General features: G+C 43.9%; 11 non-coding genes across 11 annotated transcripts; all 11 read right to left on the bottom strand.

The window, feature by feature from the left end:
• Positions 1-3,643: 3,643 nt before the first annotated feature.
• Positions 3,644-3,715, bottom strand: trnaq-cug (transfer RNA glutamine (anticodon CUG)). Its single transcript has one exon. It is a non-coding gene; the product is annotated as a tRNA-Gln (tRNA).
• A 1,263-nt stretch (positions 3,716-4,978) lies between these two features.
• On the bottom strand, positions 4,979-5,051 carry trnaf-gaa (transfer RNA phenylalanine (anticodon GAA)). Its single transcript has one exon. It is a non-coding gene; the product is annotated as a tRNA-Phe (tRNA).
• A 309-nt stretch (positions 5,052-5,360) lies between these two features.
• Positions 5,361-5,432, bottom strand: trnaq-uug (transfer RNA glutamine (anticodon UUG)). Its single transcript has one exon. It is a non-coding gene; the product is annotated as a tRNA-Gln (tRNA).
• A 70-nt stretch (positions 5,433-5,502) lies between these two features.
• Positions 5,503-5,575, bottom strand: trnaf-gaa (transfer RNA phenylalanine (anticodon GAA)). Its single transcript has one exon. It is a non-coding gene; the product is annotated as a tRNA-Phe (tRNA).
• An 83-nt stretch (positions 5,576-5,658) lies between these two features.
• Positions 5,659-5,732, bottom strand: trnai-aau (transfer RNA isoleucine (anticodon AAU)). The gene has a single exon. It is a non-coding gene; the product is annotated as a tRNA-Ile (tRNA).
• An 88-nt stretch (positions 5,733-5,820) lies between these two features.
• Positions 5,821-5,892, bottom strand: trnap-agg (transfer RNA proline (anticodon AGG)). The gene has a single exon. It is a non-coding gene; the product is annotated as a tRNA-Pro (tRNA).
• A 689-nt stretch (positions 5,893-6,581) lies between these two features.
• Positions 6,582-6,653, bottom strand: trnaq-uug (transfer RNA glutamine (anticodon UUG)). The gene has a single exon. It is a non-coding gene; the product is annotated as a tRNA-Gln (tRNA).
• Positions 6,654-6,723: 70 nt separating this feature from the next.
• On the bottom strand, positions 6,724-6,796 carry trnaf-gaa (transfer RNA phenylalanine (anticodon GAA)). The gene has a single exon. It is a non-coding gene; the product is annotated as a tRNA-Phe (tRNA).
• A 93-nt stretch (positions 6,797-6,889) lies between these two features.
• On the bottom strand, positions 6,890-6,963 carry trnai-aau (transfer RNA isoleucine (anticodon AAU)). Its single transcript has one exon. It is a non-coding gene; the product is annotated as a tRNA-Ile (tRNA).
• Positions 6,964-7,051: 88 nt separating this feature from the next.
• trnap-agg (transfer RNA proline (anticodon AGG)) lies at positions 7,052-7,123 on the bottom strand. Its single transcript has one exon. It is a non-coding gene; the product is annotated as a tRNA-Pro (tRNA).
• A 6,572-nt stretch (positions 7,124-13,695) lies between these two features.
• trnaq-cug (transfer RNA glutamine (anticodon CUG)) lies at positions 13,696-13,767 on the bottom strand. The gene has a single exon. It is a non-coding gene; the product is annotated as a tRNA-Gln (tRNA).
• Positions 13,768-13,990: the final 223 nt, after the last annotated feature.

The raw sequence follows: 13,990 nt of genomic DNA, 5'->3' as shown, positions 1-13,990 counted from the left end.
GTTCAGACGCTCTCGCTTACTGCTCCGCGCTTTGCTCTATCGCTTTTATATTTCTATATTTTATCTCCTTTTATCACCTAATTTTAACTTCAGCAAATCAGCACGGTGCTCAAACGCTTGGATTACTACAAAAAAAAGCAGAATTATTTTATTCGACCAGCCTCCCACTGAAAGCTTACATTCCGGGGAAGAGAAAACACAACTGCCTACATTCATAAGGATAAGAAAATGCCTCCTCTGGAATCTACTTGCTGCTCCAACTGCCACAGACTTTTACAAAGGATTGCAATTCTTGAAAAAAAGTTAATTGCGGGACCACCAAACCAGACGGAACACACAACAGAGCTTCGTCATGGACGTCCTCAGCATACAGCCGGTGAGTCCCATGAATCTAGTGCTTCTCGACAGGCCATACTGAGTGTAGAGAAACAAGCCGATCGTTTTACTAATCGATGGCACAAACAGGGTGCGAGACCCAAAGGCACTCGAGACATCAGATTGTCACGAGCATCACATATTACTGCAGTAGCATCCTCTACCCCAGATACGGCTCTGACAAGGACTGCAAACACTGGTCTCCTACCACCGCCTATACATCTTGAGAACAGATTTGAAGTATTAATGAATGAGGAATCCCCAAATTTGATGAATGTGATCGCACACAGACAGAATCAGCCAGTAGCTAACACTGATGCTAACTGGGGCTCAAGGTCGAGCAGACAGCGGCACTCAGCTCACAGTGCAGTCGAGCCCAGGACTCTGATAGTGGGCGACTCCGTAATCAGAAACATTAATAGCAGGGATACAACAATGTGCTGCCTTCCACAAGCAACAACTTCTGATGTAAACAGGGAACTTCAGAACATTCTGATGAAACATAAGACTGCAAATCGACTCATCATTCATGTGGGGAAGAATGATATTCATAAAGAGCAGTCGGAACTTCTTAAAAAGGATTTCAATGAACTTTTTGAAACACTTAAAAGACTGAAAGTTCAAACATTCATCAGTGGACCACTCCCAGCAAGAGGAACAAACAGGTTTTCATGGTTGCTTGGGCTTAACCTGTTAAGCTTCAAGCCCACTTTTGAAAAATCCCCAGAAATGGCATACCCAAACTTAAACAGATACAGTTCAAGAACCCTTTGCACTAAAAGCACAAGTATGATCTCATTTGAAAGCTGACACCTAGTAGTTTATTGTAAATGTAGAATTAATTATTTTCATAATGAATTTTTTTTTTAAATAGCTTCAAAGTTTTGTAAAGTTATTAGAAATTTATTTTTATGAAACATCTTCATAAAAATAAAATTGAAGTTGGCCCTGGAGCAATCTAGAAATGCACTGCAGCTAAAGCCATATGTGTGACCATTTTATATTTAAAATCTGAAAATGATAAGTCTAAAACTCTGTATTTAGTTAAATGTTTTTTCAAGATCATGTCAAATTACTTTATTTTGATTAGACTCTAAAATGCAAACTGATGTTTAGTCATCTTCTGAGTCATCTATTCAGTCTATTGTCTCTATTGTTTTGTGGTGCAAACGAGCCCCCTTCATTGTCAGTCTCCCCTGCACACATTTACACCTCTCCAGACTGGTTATGGCTCTAAATATGCATTTCTTTTGTCTGCATTATAGCTACTAACGACTGGCTATTCACAGGCTATTCATAGGGTTTCAAAACCTAATTTCTTTTATCAAAGTTCTCACTAAATATTTGAAACTGGTATCAAATGCACTGAAACATTTCAGTAAGCATTCCTATTTAGAAAAAAATCATAAAACAATAACTGCTGGTGGCAGGTGCACCTTGGCTAGCTAGCATGTTAGCTTAGCACACCATCAATACACGATGGTGAATTAAAACCATGTTTGTGCTCCAAACTTACTTTATAACGCAAGTCGAGTGTTTTAAATAATCTTCTGTGATCTAATTTGGCTTCAGATAAAAAAAAATCCGACAGAAAATGTATTATTTATAGTGTTCTGCACGATGATGAAATCTATATCGATTAGCATTACATTATAAATATAATCTATTATTATGAAATACCTGGCATGGCTTGAAGAACACAGGTAACTCAAATATCATTGCAATCATGTTTATTGTCTTCAAAACATCTTTATCTGCATGTTACAGCGATCTCTGTCAGCTACTTTCTGTATCAGTGACGTCCTGGAATGTCACATGACTATGGGTCTTCTTCGTGATCCATATATGAACTGCTATTGTGCATATAGCGCCCTCAGGCTATTGGTATGAATTGAAAACACAGCACATCTCAGTAAGAAGCGATCATAATGATTACATCGACGCATTTGGGTATAAATTCAATAAATATTATTCCTGTATATAGAAATATGATGTGAATCTATGAGAATATATCAATATTTCTCCAAGTCTGCACATTTTTGAGCTAAAGCCCTGAGGGACGATGTTTTGTGAATCGCTGTCATGACGACAGCACGGAGTGTTTTTTATGAATGGACCAGCTGACGCTCATAATTCATATTAAAGGTATCGACTCATTTTTTTATTTCATAACTCCTGACACAAATTAAGACATAACTGTCACTATAAGTTTCTCAGAATACAATAGTGGTCAAATACTGAATCTTGAGAATTATATCTTTTTAACGATGTATAGTTTGTCAAGGTATAACATTAAATCTGATAGTAAATTTGAACTAAATAAACAAAAAACGCGTCAGTGCGCCGACGCTCTGGCAACGGTTAACAGGTTAATACATGGCTGCAAAAAACCTGCAATATAAAAGGAGTGAACTTTATTGACAACTTCAATCTTTTCTGGAGTCAGAGGCAACTGTTTCAACAGGATGGCCACCACCCAAACAAACTTGGTTCAAGAGTGCCAAAGGACAATATCTACTTCTCCCTCCGTCATCCTTCTGCAATGTGTGCCAATCCACTCAACCTGAATGGCACACACACACCTGGATACAGTATGAATGACCACAGGATTTCACTTCAGCACCTGAATGGACATGCGGTTGACACATCACACAAGGACAGTGATAACACCACTCAGCCACAACAACCTCTGCTCACGGACACAATCTCAGCTGAGCCCTGCCCACAGAGCTCACCACAGACAGACTGTGACATACCAGCACTGCTCCAAGATACAGCACCCATAGACGACTTTCTGGAAAACAGCCAGGGAAACCAGGACAGCATATTACAGCCTCCAATAACACCAGAGCAAAAATCCCTCTCACCGGAAACATTATCACTCTCTCCAGCATCTCCACTTCTGTGCTTCTCAGAGAAAATGGAACAACTGGTGCATGCTGGAACTAGACTATCCCACTCTTTTGCTGCGAGCCCCCAGATACCAACCAAAAAAACGCCAGGCCCCACAACCACCAAAGCCTGCGGGCCCAGCTCGCCCTCCCCCTCCTCCTGTGAGAGCTCTTCGGCCTCAAATGGTAAATTAGCTCAAATGGTAGAGCGCTTGCTTAGCATGCGAGAGGTAGCGGGATTGATGCCTCCATTCTCCAGGGCTGTCCATCCTTTTTACGCCCCCCCTTCATGGGGCACTACCTAGATGAGCTCTTGCGGCTCAGTGCTGCCGAAAAAGTTTTTTTGAACGAGGTACTGCACACATTCCTGGAAAAGCAGGTCCCACCGAGATTTGAACTCGGATCGCTGGATTCAGAGCCAAGAGTGCTAACCATTACACCATGGAACCTTGGCGTGTGTCAACTTTTCCCATGAGCAGCAGAGATTTGAATTGCCTTGTGTACAAATTGTAAATAGTGTGATGAACTTATTAATAAGAAAATAAATAACACTTGTTGGTACAATCTTGCTGGTATCATGCCATGCTTAAATCGTTTTGTTTTGTTTAGATTTTGTGGCAGAGATTACTAAGAAACACCAAATATTACATAAAGGCGTTTATGACAATTCATAATAATATGATCATCAAACAGATCTAAAACTTAAAATGGTATATCAAATCGTTTTGGTATATCTTTTATAACATAGTTGAGAGTCATTTGTTGAAACAAAAAAACACTTGTTTTTGCCTATTCATGTATTTTTAAATATGTATAACATAGTATTTAAAAAGATAACATAAATATGTATACTGGTGTATAACATAGTATAGTATAACATATATGAATTAAACTTTTTTTTTAAAAGGTTTTAGTAAAAATCTTCTTGTGCTCAAAATAATGTAATGAATGACAAAAATGAGGATGGAGGAATCGAATGAAAGCTTTTTTATACATTGGAATACTTGATCACTCGAGCGTCACTTCATAGCGTCATCAGCAGCGCTCAAAGGATCTGCCCTCATGTTGTTGCAGTTTGTTTATTTAAGAAATTCATAATAAATAATAATAAAGCAAGATACCCTGTTGAAATATGTGTAATGTGTGGTTTATATAAACTGCAAAGGAAAAGTACACTTTAAAACAGATTGTGACCGATGTGAAGGGGGAGGAGAATGTATACGTGCGTCACGTTTAGTCAATAAAACACTTCCGCATAGGATACACCTGTGTATCCTCGCTCATGACTCCTCTGAAAGCCTCCTCACTCCTCGATCCTCGCCTCCTCGCGGTGCAATTAGAGAATTGAGATGTCCTTCAAGATGGCTGAGCTCGATCGGTTTCCGGGTCATAGGATGGAGGACAGAGGAACGAGGAGACGAGGAGGGATATTGAGAAGCACCCTATGTTTCCCCAATTCCGACTCGGTTTGAGAGTGCCAATTTCACCGCCACGTCAGCAGTTGCGCATCACCTCTGTTTTTTCCCTCCCTTCCGCGAAGAACCTAAAAAATGTTCTACCGAGATTTGAAATCGGATCGCTGGATTCAAAGCCCGGAGTGCTAACCATTACACCATGGAACCAACACACCCTCCCAGCTGTCTGTCTGAGAGGCAGATAGCGATGAGGCTAGGTGGAATCAGGTAGCTTAAAGGAGGCGGGCGTGGTTCCTCTGCCGAAACCCGAGATTGAACCAGGGACCTTTAGATCTTCAGTCTAACACTCTCCCAACTGAGCTATTTCGGCCAGATACTCGTGCTGTTTAGCCTGGCAAATGAAGGTCCCACCGAGATTTGAATTCGGATCACTGGATTCAGAGCCCAGAGTGCTAACCCTTACACCATGGAACCTCGGCGTGTGTCAACTTTTCCCATGAGGTGCAGAGATTTAAGTAATTCAGTCCAGAAGCGCGATAGCAAGGAGCAAAAGAAGCCTTTGCCTTTTAAGCCCATGTTTCCCCAATTCCGACTCGGTTTGAGAGTGCCAATTTCACCGCCACGTCAGCAGTTGCGCATCACCTCTGTTTTTCCCCTCCCTTCCGCAAAGATCCTAAAAAGGTTCCACCGAGATTTGAACTCGGATCGCTGGATTCAAAGCCCAGAGTGCTAACCATTACACCATGAAACCAAAACACCCTGCTAACTGGCTGTCTGAGAGGTGGAATAAGGTAGAGTAAAAGAGGCGGAGGTTGTTCCTCTGCCGAAACCCGGGATTGAACCAGGGACCTTTAGATCTTCAGTCTAACGCTCTCCCAGCTGAGCTATTTCGGCCAGGTACTTGTGTGGTTCAGCCAGCATGGATGTATGGGAGACCGCCCGTTATTTTCGAGAAGAGCAGAACGAAGGTCACAGAGTGGCCCGTAAAGGGATCGAACCCGCGACCTTGGCGTTATTAGCACCACGCTCTAACCAACTGAGCTAACCGGCCTCACTCTGGCACATTTTATCCCCAATTGCTCAGAAATATCCTGGTTGCCCTAATCAGGCTGAAGAGATTAAAAGCAAAGCCTAATAATGGGCTCGTCCGGGATTTGAACCCGGGACCTCTCGCACCCTAAGCGAGAATCATACCCCTAGACCAACGAGCCGAAACATACATCCTCCGTGCTGCTGTCGGGCCGCAAACATTTCAGCTTCCATGGCTTAAAGCGCAATTTTCTTATTAAATCAACAATTAAAAGGTAGCCGGTGCAAAGTTTCCAGCACAGAGGAAATGGGGCCTCTTTTCGCTCATGACTCCTCTGAAAGCCTCCTCACTCCTCGATCCTCGCCTCCTCGCGGTGCAATTAGAGAATTGAGATGTCCTTCAAGATGGCTGAGCTCGATCGGTTTCCGGGTCATAGGATGGAGGACAGAGGAACGAGGAGACGAGGAGGGCTATTGAGAAGCAGCCTATGTTTCCCCAATTCCGACTCGGTTTGAGAGTGCCAATTTCACCGCCACATCAGCAGTTGCGCATCACCTCTGTTTTTTCCCTCCCTTCCGCGAAGAACCTAAAAAATTTTCTACCGAGATTTGAATTCGGATCACTGGATTCAGAGCCCAGAGTGCTAACCCTTACACCATGGAACCTCGGCGTGTGTCAACTTTTCCCATGAGGTGCAGAGATTTAAGTCATTCAGTCCAGAAGCGCGATAGCAAGGAGCAAAAGAAGCCTTTGCCTTTTAAGCCCATGTTTCCCCAATTCCGACTCGGTTTGAGAGTGCCAATTTCACCGCCACGTCAGCAGTTGCGCATCACCTCTGTTTTTCCCATCCCTTCCGCAAAGATCCTAAAAAGGTTCCACCGAGATTTGAACTCGGATCGCTGGATTCAAAGCCCAGAGTGCTAACCATTACACCATGAAACCAAAACACCCTGCTAACTGGCTGTCTGAGAGGTGGAATAAGGTAGACTAAAAGAGGCGGAGGTTGTTCCTCTGCCGAAACCCGGGATTGAACCAGGGACCTTTAGATCTTCAGTCTAACGCTCTCCCAACTGAGCTATTTCGGCCAGGTACTTGTGTGGTTTAGCCAGCATTGATGTATGGGAGACCGCCCGTCATTTTCGAGAAGAGCAGAACGAAGGTCACAGAGAGAAAATGAGTGGCCCGTACGGGGATCGAACCCGTGAACTTGGCGTTATTAGCACCACGCTCTAACCAACTGAGCTAACCGGCCTCTCTCTGGCACATTTTATCCCCAATTGCTCAGAAATATCCTGGTTGCCCTAATCAGGCTGAAGAGATTAAAAGCAAAGCCTAATAATGGGCTCGTCCGGGATTTGAACCCGGGACCTCTCGCACCCTAAGCGAGAATCATACCCCTAGACCAACGAGCCGAAACATACATCCTCCGTGCTGCTGTCGGGCCGCAAACATTTCAGCTTCCATGGCTTAAAGCGCAATTTTCTTATTAAATCAACAATTAAAAGGTAGCCGGTGCAAAGTTTCCAGCACAGAGGAAATGGGGCCTCTTTTTTTGTGGTCATTGGAAATCACGCTGCAGGACCTGCACACGAATAATGAGAAGCTTACTTACAGGAGCCTGGTCTGCAACACTGGACCCAGTTGATGTTGCAGGAGCAGAGGCAGCACTTGGCTGGACAGAAGGCTGTGGAGGAGACTGCAGAGGAGGCTGAGCAGGGCGCAGAGGAGGAGACTGCAGAGGAGGCTGGGCAGGGCGCAGAGAAGGAGACTGCAGAGGAGGCTGGGCAGGGTGCACAGGAGGAGACTGCAGAGGAGGATGGGCAGGGTGCAGAGGAGGAGACTGCAGAGGAGGCTGGGCAGGGTGCTGCAGTCCTGTGGGTGGCTGTAGTGAGGATGGTCCGGGTGCAAAAGGACAGGGGTTGAAAGCCTTGCTGGAAAGATGGGAGATGCTCTTTCCAGTGGACAGGAAGCTCTGCAGGCGACTGGGACACCTGGCCAGGGGTCCACAATGCTGGAGGAGCAGGATAAGGGGCAGGAGCAGGGGCAGTAGCATGAGCCGGGGCAGGAGCAGGGCCTCTCGAGCCTGCAGTGGCTGGAGAAAAAAGAAAAAACTTACCCACTTACAGGGTATGGCTGGAGACAAAATCTTTTGTGCCAGCTGTGAAGCAAATAATTGCTTCCCCCGCGCCAACAGGGCCTTCACATTGGTCGCCAGCAGTGGGCTGTTCTTAGTGGCAGTAGGTGGAGGAGGAACAGACACAGTGGCAGTGGGCACAGCAGCAGTGAGGACAGATGCAGTGGGCACAGTGGCGGTGGGCACGTAGGCTGGAGCCTGCCTCTTCAGCACGTATGCTTTGAAAAGGGCCATATTGGTGTTAGGCCCGGCCTTTGCCTTCTTCAGGTAGGTGATGAGAGCCTGGGCCTCCTTGCTTGGGTCCTCATACACCTCCATTATTGACCTACCCTTAAAATCCCCAAACTCCACCATCAGACACCAAGAGTCTCCTGTCCTCTGGGCCTCCTGCAGCATGGCCTGTTTTTTTCTGATACACCTCTACAGCCTCGCCTACCTCCCTGATCTGCGAGGTGTATCTGAGGAACAGGTGTTTGTTGTCCGACAGCGGGTTGTCCCTCTCCTCCTCCCCCAAAATGCTGCTGACCAGATAGCAGGCATACCCCAGTGAGTTCTCCAGCAGCCACAGGAACCTCTGACCCTGGTGTTTCCCAAACTGGATCTTGCAGTGAGCCAGAACCAGGAACTGGTCTCCAGGATTCCCTCCATTCTGCCTCACAAAGGCAGTGGCATCAGCCAGGACCTCCTCCTTACACCTGGCCCTCCCTGCCAACACGATCTTCCTCCTATTGGCCTCCTCAGTTGGCCCCATAAGGAGTCGACCCTCAGAGGTTCTTCGTAAAACCGGGTATGCATACATAATCGGAAAGGACACAGGCATAAACAGAACGTTACATAGCTGTCATATTCCAACTGAAAGTATTTTACTACAGCATTTCTTTTTTATGTAATTAATTATTATAATATTATAATAATTAATGATTATTATTATTATGAGCATAAGCATTATTGTTTTTATACAACTGTAAATCACTTTGAATTGCCTTGTGTACAAATTGTAAATAGTGTGATGAACTTATTAATAAGAAAATAAATAACACTTCTTGGTACAATCTTGCTGGTATCATGCCATGTATCATGTATCATGGTAAAGTTGCAGGTTCAAATGTACAGAAGAAAACGTGTGCTATTACATGCTAGCTAGCTTTATTGGCATGTTTAATTGTCTAAAAACAAACACTGTTTATTAATAAATAATGATCGATTATACAGTCGTGAAGAATAGACTTACCTGTTGCAAAGATGACGATAATTACTACTGATGACGACTACTTCCTGCTCAGCTACTGTTCGGACGCTCTCGCTTACTGCTCCGCGCTTTGCTCTATCGCTTTTATATTTCTATATTTTGTCTCCTTTTATCACCTAATTTTAACTTCAGCAAATCAGCACAGTGCTCAAACGCTTGGATTACTACAAAAAAAAAGCAGATTTATTTTATTCGACCAGCCTCCCACTGAAAGCTTACATTCCGGGGAAGAGAAAACACAACTGCCTACATTCATAAGGATAAGAAAATGCCTCCTCTGGAGTCTACTTGCTGCTCCAACTGCCACAGACTTTTACAAAGGATTGCAATTCTTGAAACAAAGTTAATTGCGGGACCACCAAACCAGACGGAACACACAAACGAGTTTCGTCATGGACGTCCTCAGCATACAGCCGGTTAGTCCCATGAATCTAGTGCTTCTCGACCGGCCATACTGAGTGTAGAGAAACAAGCCGATCGTTTTACTAATCGATGGCACAAACAGGGTGCGAGACCCAAAGGCACTCGAGACATCAGATTGTCACGAGCATCACATATTACTGCAGTAGCATCCTCTACCCCAGATACGGCTCTGACAAGGACTGCAAACACTGGTCTCCTAACACCGCCTATACATCTTGAGAACAGATTTGAAGTAGTAATGAATGAGGAATCCCCAAATTTGATGAATGTGATCGCACACAGACAGAATCAGCCAGTAGCTAACACTGATGCTAACTGGGGCTCAAGGTCGAGCAGACAGCGGCACTCAGCTCACAGTGCAGCCGAGCCCAGGACTCTGATAGTGGGCGACTCCGTAATCAGAAACATTAATAGCAGGGATACAACAACGTGCTGCCTTCCACAAGCAACAACTTCTGATGTAAACAGGGAACTTCAGAACATTCTGATGAAACATAAGACTGCAAATCGACTCATCATTCATGTGGGGAAGAATGATATTCATAAAGAGCAGTCGGAACTTCTTAAAAAGGATTTCAATGAACTTTTTGAAACACTTAAAAGACTGAAAGTTCAAACATTCATCAGTGGACCACTCCCAGCAAGAGGAACAAACAGGTTTTCACGGTTGCTTGGGCTTAATACATGGCTGCAAAAAACCTGCAATATAAAAGGAGTGAACTTTATTGACAACTTCAATCTTTTCTGGAGTCAGAGGCAACTGTTTCAACAGGATGGCCACCACCCAAACAAACTTGGTTCAAGAGTGCTAAAGGACAATATCTACTTCTCCCTCCGTCATCCTTCTGCAATGTGTGCCAATCCACTCAACCTGAATGGCACACACACACCTGGATACAGTATGAATGACCACAGGATTTCACTTCAGCACCTGCATGGGCATGCGGTTGACACATCACACAAGGACAGTGATAACACCACTCAGCCACAACAACCTCTGCTCACGGACACAATCTCAGCTGAGCCCTGCCCACAGAGCTCACCACAGACAGACTGTGACATACCAGCACTGCTCCAAGATATAGCACCCATAGACGACTTTCTGGAAAACAGCCAGGGAAACCAGGACAGCATATTACAGCCTCCAATAACACCAGAGCAAAAATCCCTCTCACCGGAAACATTATCACTCTCTCCAGCATCTCCACTTCTGTGCTTCTCAGAGAAAATGGAACAACTGGTGCATGCTGGAACTAGACTATCCCACTCTTTTGCTGCGAGCCCCCAGATACCAACCAAAAAACGCCAGGCCCCACAACCACCAAAGCCTGCGGGCCCAGCTCGCCCAAAAAACTGTTTTAAAAACTTTTGATCTGACTCAGCATGTTCATGGACCCACATATAATCATGGACACACTCTAGATTTACTTATCAGTAAGGGTCTAAATATTTCATCAATTGTTATTAAGGATGTAGCACTGTCTGATCATTTTTGTATTTTCTTTGATATATTGATCTCTCCTGCCATTGAAGCTAGATCTGTGTCTGTCAAGAAGAGATGCTTAAATGAGAACACTAGTGTACTATTTATGAAGGCTATATCTTTAACACCAAGCATATCTGCTGACTCTGTTGATTTTCTCCTTGATTCTTTTAACTCAAAAGTTAAGAGTGTAATTGATGATATTGCTCCTGTGAAAGTCAGGAAGAAGAGTGGCAGACAAAAAGCACCTTGGAGAAACTCAACAGCAGTGCAAAATATGAAAAGACAATGCAGAAAAGCAGAGCGCATGTGGCGGAAGACAAAACTTGTAGTCCATTATAACATCTACAAATACAGCATCCATGCTTTCAATAAGGAACTAAGCAAAGCTAGACAGACTTTTTTCTCGAATATTATAAACAGCAATATAAACAACACGCGCACTCTTTTTGCTACTGTAGAGAGACTGACAACCCCCCCAAGCCAGATTCCCAGTGAAATGCTCTCAGTGAGAAAGTGCAGTGAGTTTACTTCTTTCTTCTCTGAGAAAATCAATAATATCAGAAAGGTGATCAGCTCATCCTTGAGTTGCGCTGGGGTCAGGCAGATCAGACAACAGCACGAGAAAGTAGCCACTATGTCTGATTTCGAAGAAATTGATGGCAAAATTTTGGAAGAAACCGTACAGCAACTAAAAACATCAACCTGCGCCCTTGACGCACTTCCCACATCTTTTTTCAAAAATGTGTTACACAGCTTAGAAGCAGATCTCCTGGAAGTGGTAAATGCCTCACTTCTCTCTGGGAGTTTTCCGACCTCCCTGAAAACTGCTGTCGTCAAGCCCCTCCTGAAAAAGAGCAATCTGGATAAGACCATATTAAACAACTATAGACCGATATCAAATCTTCCTTTCATAGGCAAGATCATTGAAAAAGTTGTCTTCAATCAGTTGAACAAATTCTTAAGCTCGAATGGATACTTTGACCATTTTCAATCTGGTTTCCGACCGCACCACAGTACAGAGGCCGCGCTCATAAAGATAATAAATGATATTTGCTTAAATACTGATACAGGCAAATTATCAGTGCTGGTACTACTCGACCTCAGTGCTGCATTTGACACTGTCGATCACAAAATACTTCTTGACAGGCTGGAAAACTGGGTCGGGCTTTCTGGGATAATCCTAAAATGGTTCAGGTCATACTTAGGAGGCAGAGGTTATTATGTGAGTATAGGAGACCATAAGTCTGAGTGGACATCCATGACATGCGGAGTCCCTCAAGGCTCAATTCTTGCGCCACTCCTATTCAACCTGTACATGCTCCCAATGAGCCAAATAATGAGAAAGAACCAAATCGCTTACCATAGCTATGCAGACGACACACAGCTCTACTTATCCCTATCGCCTAATGATTACAGCCCCATTGACTCCCTTTGCCAATGCATTGATGAAGTAAACAATTGGATGTGCCAAAACGTTCTTCAGTTAAACAAAGACAAAACTGAAGTCATTGCGTTTGGAAACAAAGATGAAGTTCTCAAGGTGAACGCATACCTTCAGTCTAGGGGTCAAACAACTAAAAATCAAGTCAGGAATCTGGGTGTGTCTCTAGAGTCAGACCTTAGTTTCAGTAGTCATGTCAAAGCAATAACTAAATCAGCATATTATCACCTGAAAAATATTGCAAGAATTAGATGCTTTGTTTCCAGTCAAGACTTAGAAAAACTTGTGCATGCTTTCATCACCAGTAGGGTGGATTATTGTAATGGACTTCTCACTGGCCTTCCCAAAAAGACCATAAGACAGTTGCAGCTCATACATAACGCTGCTGCTAGGATTCTGAGCAGAACCAGAAAATATGAACACATCACACCAGTCCTCAGGTCTTTACACTGGCTGCCAGTTACATTTAGGATTGATTTTAAAGTATTATTTCTGGTATATAAATCATTCAATGGCCTAGGACCTCAATACATTCCAGATATGCTCAGTGAATATAAACCCAACAGATCACTCAGATCATTAGGATCACATCGGCTAGAAATACCAAGGGTTCACTCTAAGCATGGCGAGTCTGCTTTTAGCTACTATGCCAGCCGCAGCTGGAACCAGCTTCCAGAAGAGATCAGATGTGCCCCTACAGTAGTCACATTCAAATCCAGACTCAAAACACATCTGTTTAACTGTGCATTTACTGAATGAGCACTGTGCCACTGTTCGTCCGACTGTTTGCACTGTATTTTATTTTATGTTTTAATTATTCTGATTTCATTTGATTATTTCTGTATTTTATCTTTTATTCCAAACTGTTTTAATTATTCTGATTTCTTTTGATTATTTTAATTTCTTCTATGTAAAGCGCTTTGAATTACCATTGTGTATGAAATGTGCTATTTAAATAAACTTGCCTTGCCTTGCCTTGCCTAATAATAGCGGTCGCCGATTGGTCAAAAGTAAGCCACAGCAGAGAAACACGATTGGCTCACGTGGGCTTACTTTGGGCTTACTTTGTGTCAATCGGTAGGAAGCAGTTGGCGCAAGCGAGAGGTAGTGGGATCGATGCCTGCATTCTCCAGTGCTGTCCATCCTTTTTACGCCCCCCTTCAAGGGGCACTACCTAGATGAGCTCTTGCGGCTCAGTGCTGCCGAAAAAGTTTTTTCAAACGAGGTACTGCACACATTCCTGGCAAAAGCAGGTCCCACCGAGATTTGAACTCGGATCGCTGGATTCAGAGCCCAGAGTGCTAACCATTACACCATGGAACCTTGGCGTGTGTCAACTTTTCCCATGAGCAGCAGGATTTAAGTCATTGAGTCCAGAAGCACGATAGCAAGGATTTAAGTCATTGAGTCCAGAAGCACGATAGCAAGAAGCAGATGAAGCCTTTGCTTTTTAAGCCCATGTTTCCCCAATTCCGACTCGGAATTGAGAGTGCCAATTTCACCGCCACGTCAGCAGTTGCGCATCACCTCTGTTTTTTCCCTCCCT

This window comes from Siphateles boraxobius, unplaced genomic scaffold (assembly GCF_051911475.1).
Source record: "Siphateles boraxobius isolate OS27281-9 unplaced genomic scaffold, OSU_SipBor_1 19, whole genome shotgun sequence".
In the NCBI taxonomy this organism is placed as follows: domain Eukaryota; kingdom Metazoa; phylum Chordata; class Actinopteri; order Cypriniformes; family Leuciscidae; genus Siphateles; species Siphateles boraxobius.
The sequence above is the reverse complement of the archived record's forward strand: the minus strand, read 5'-3'. Positions and strand labels throughout refer to the sequence as shown.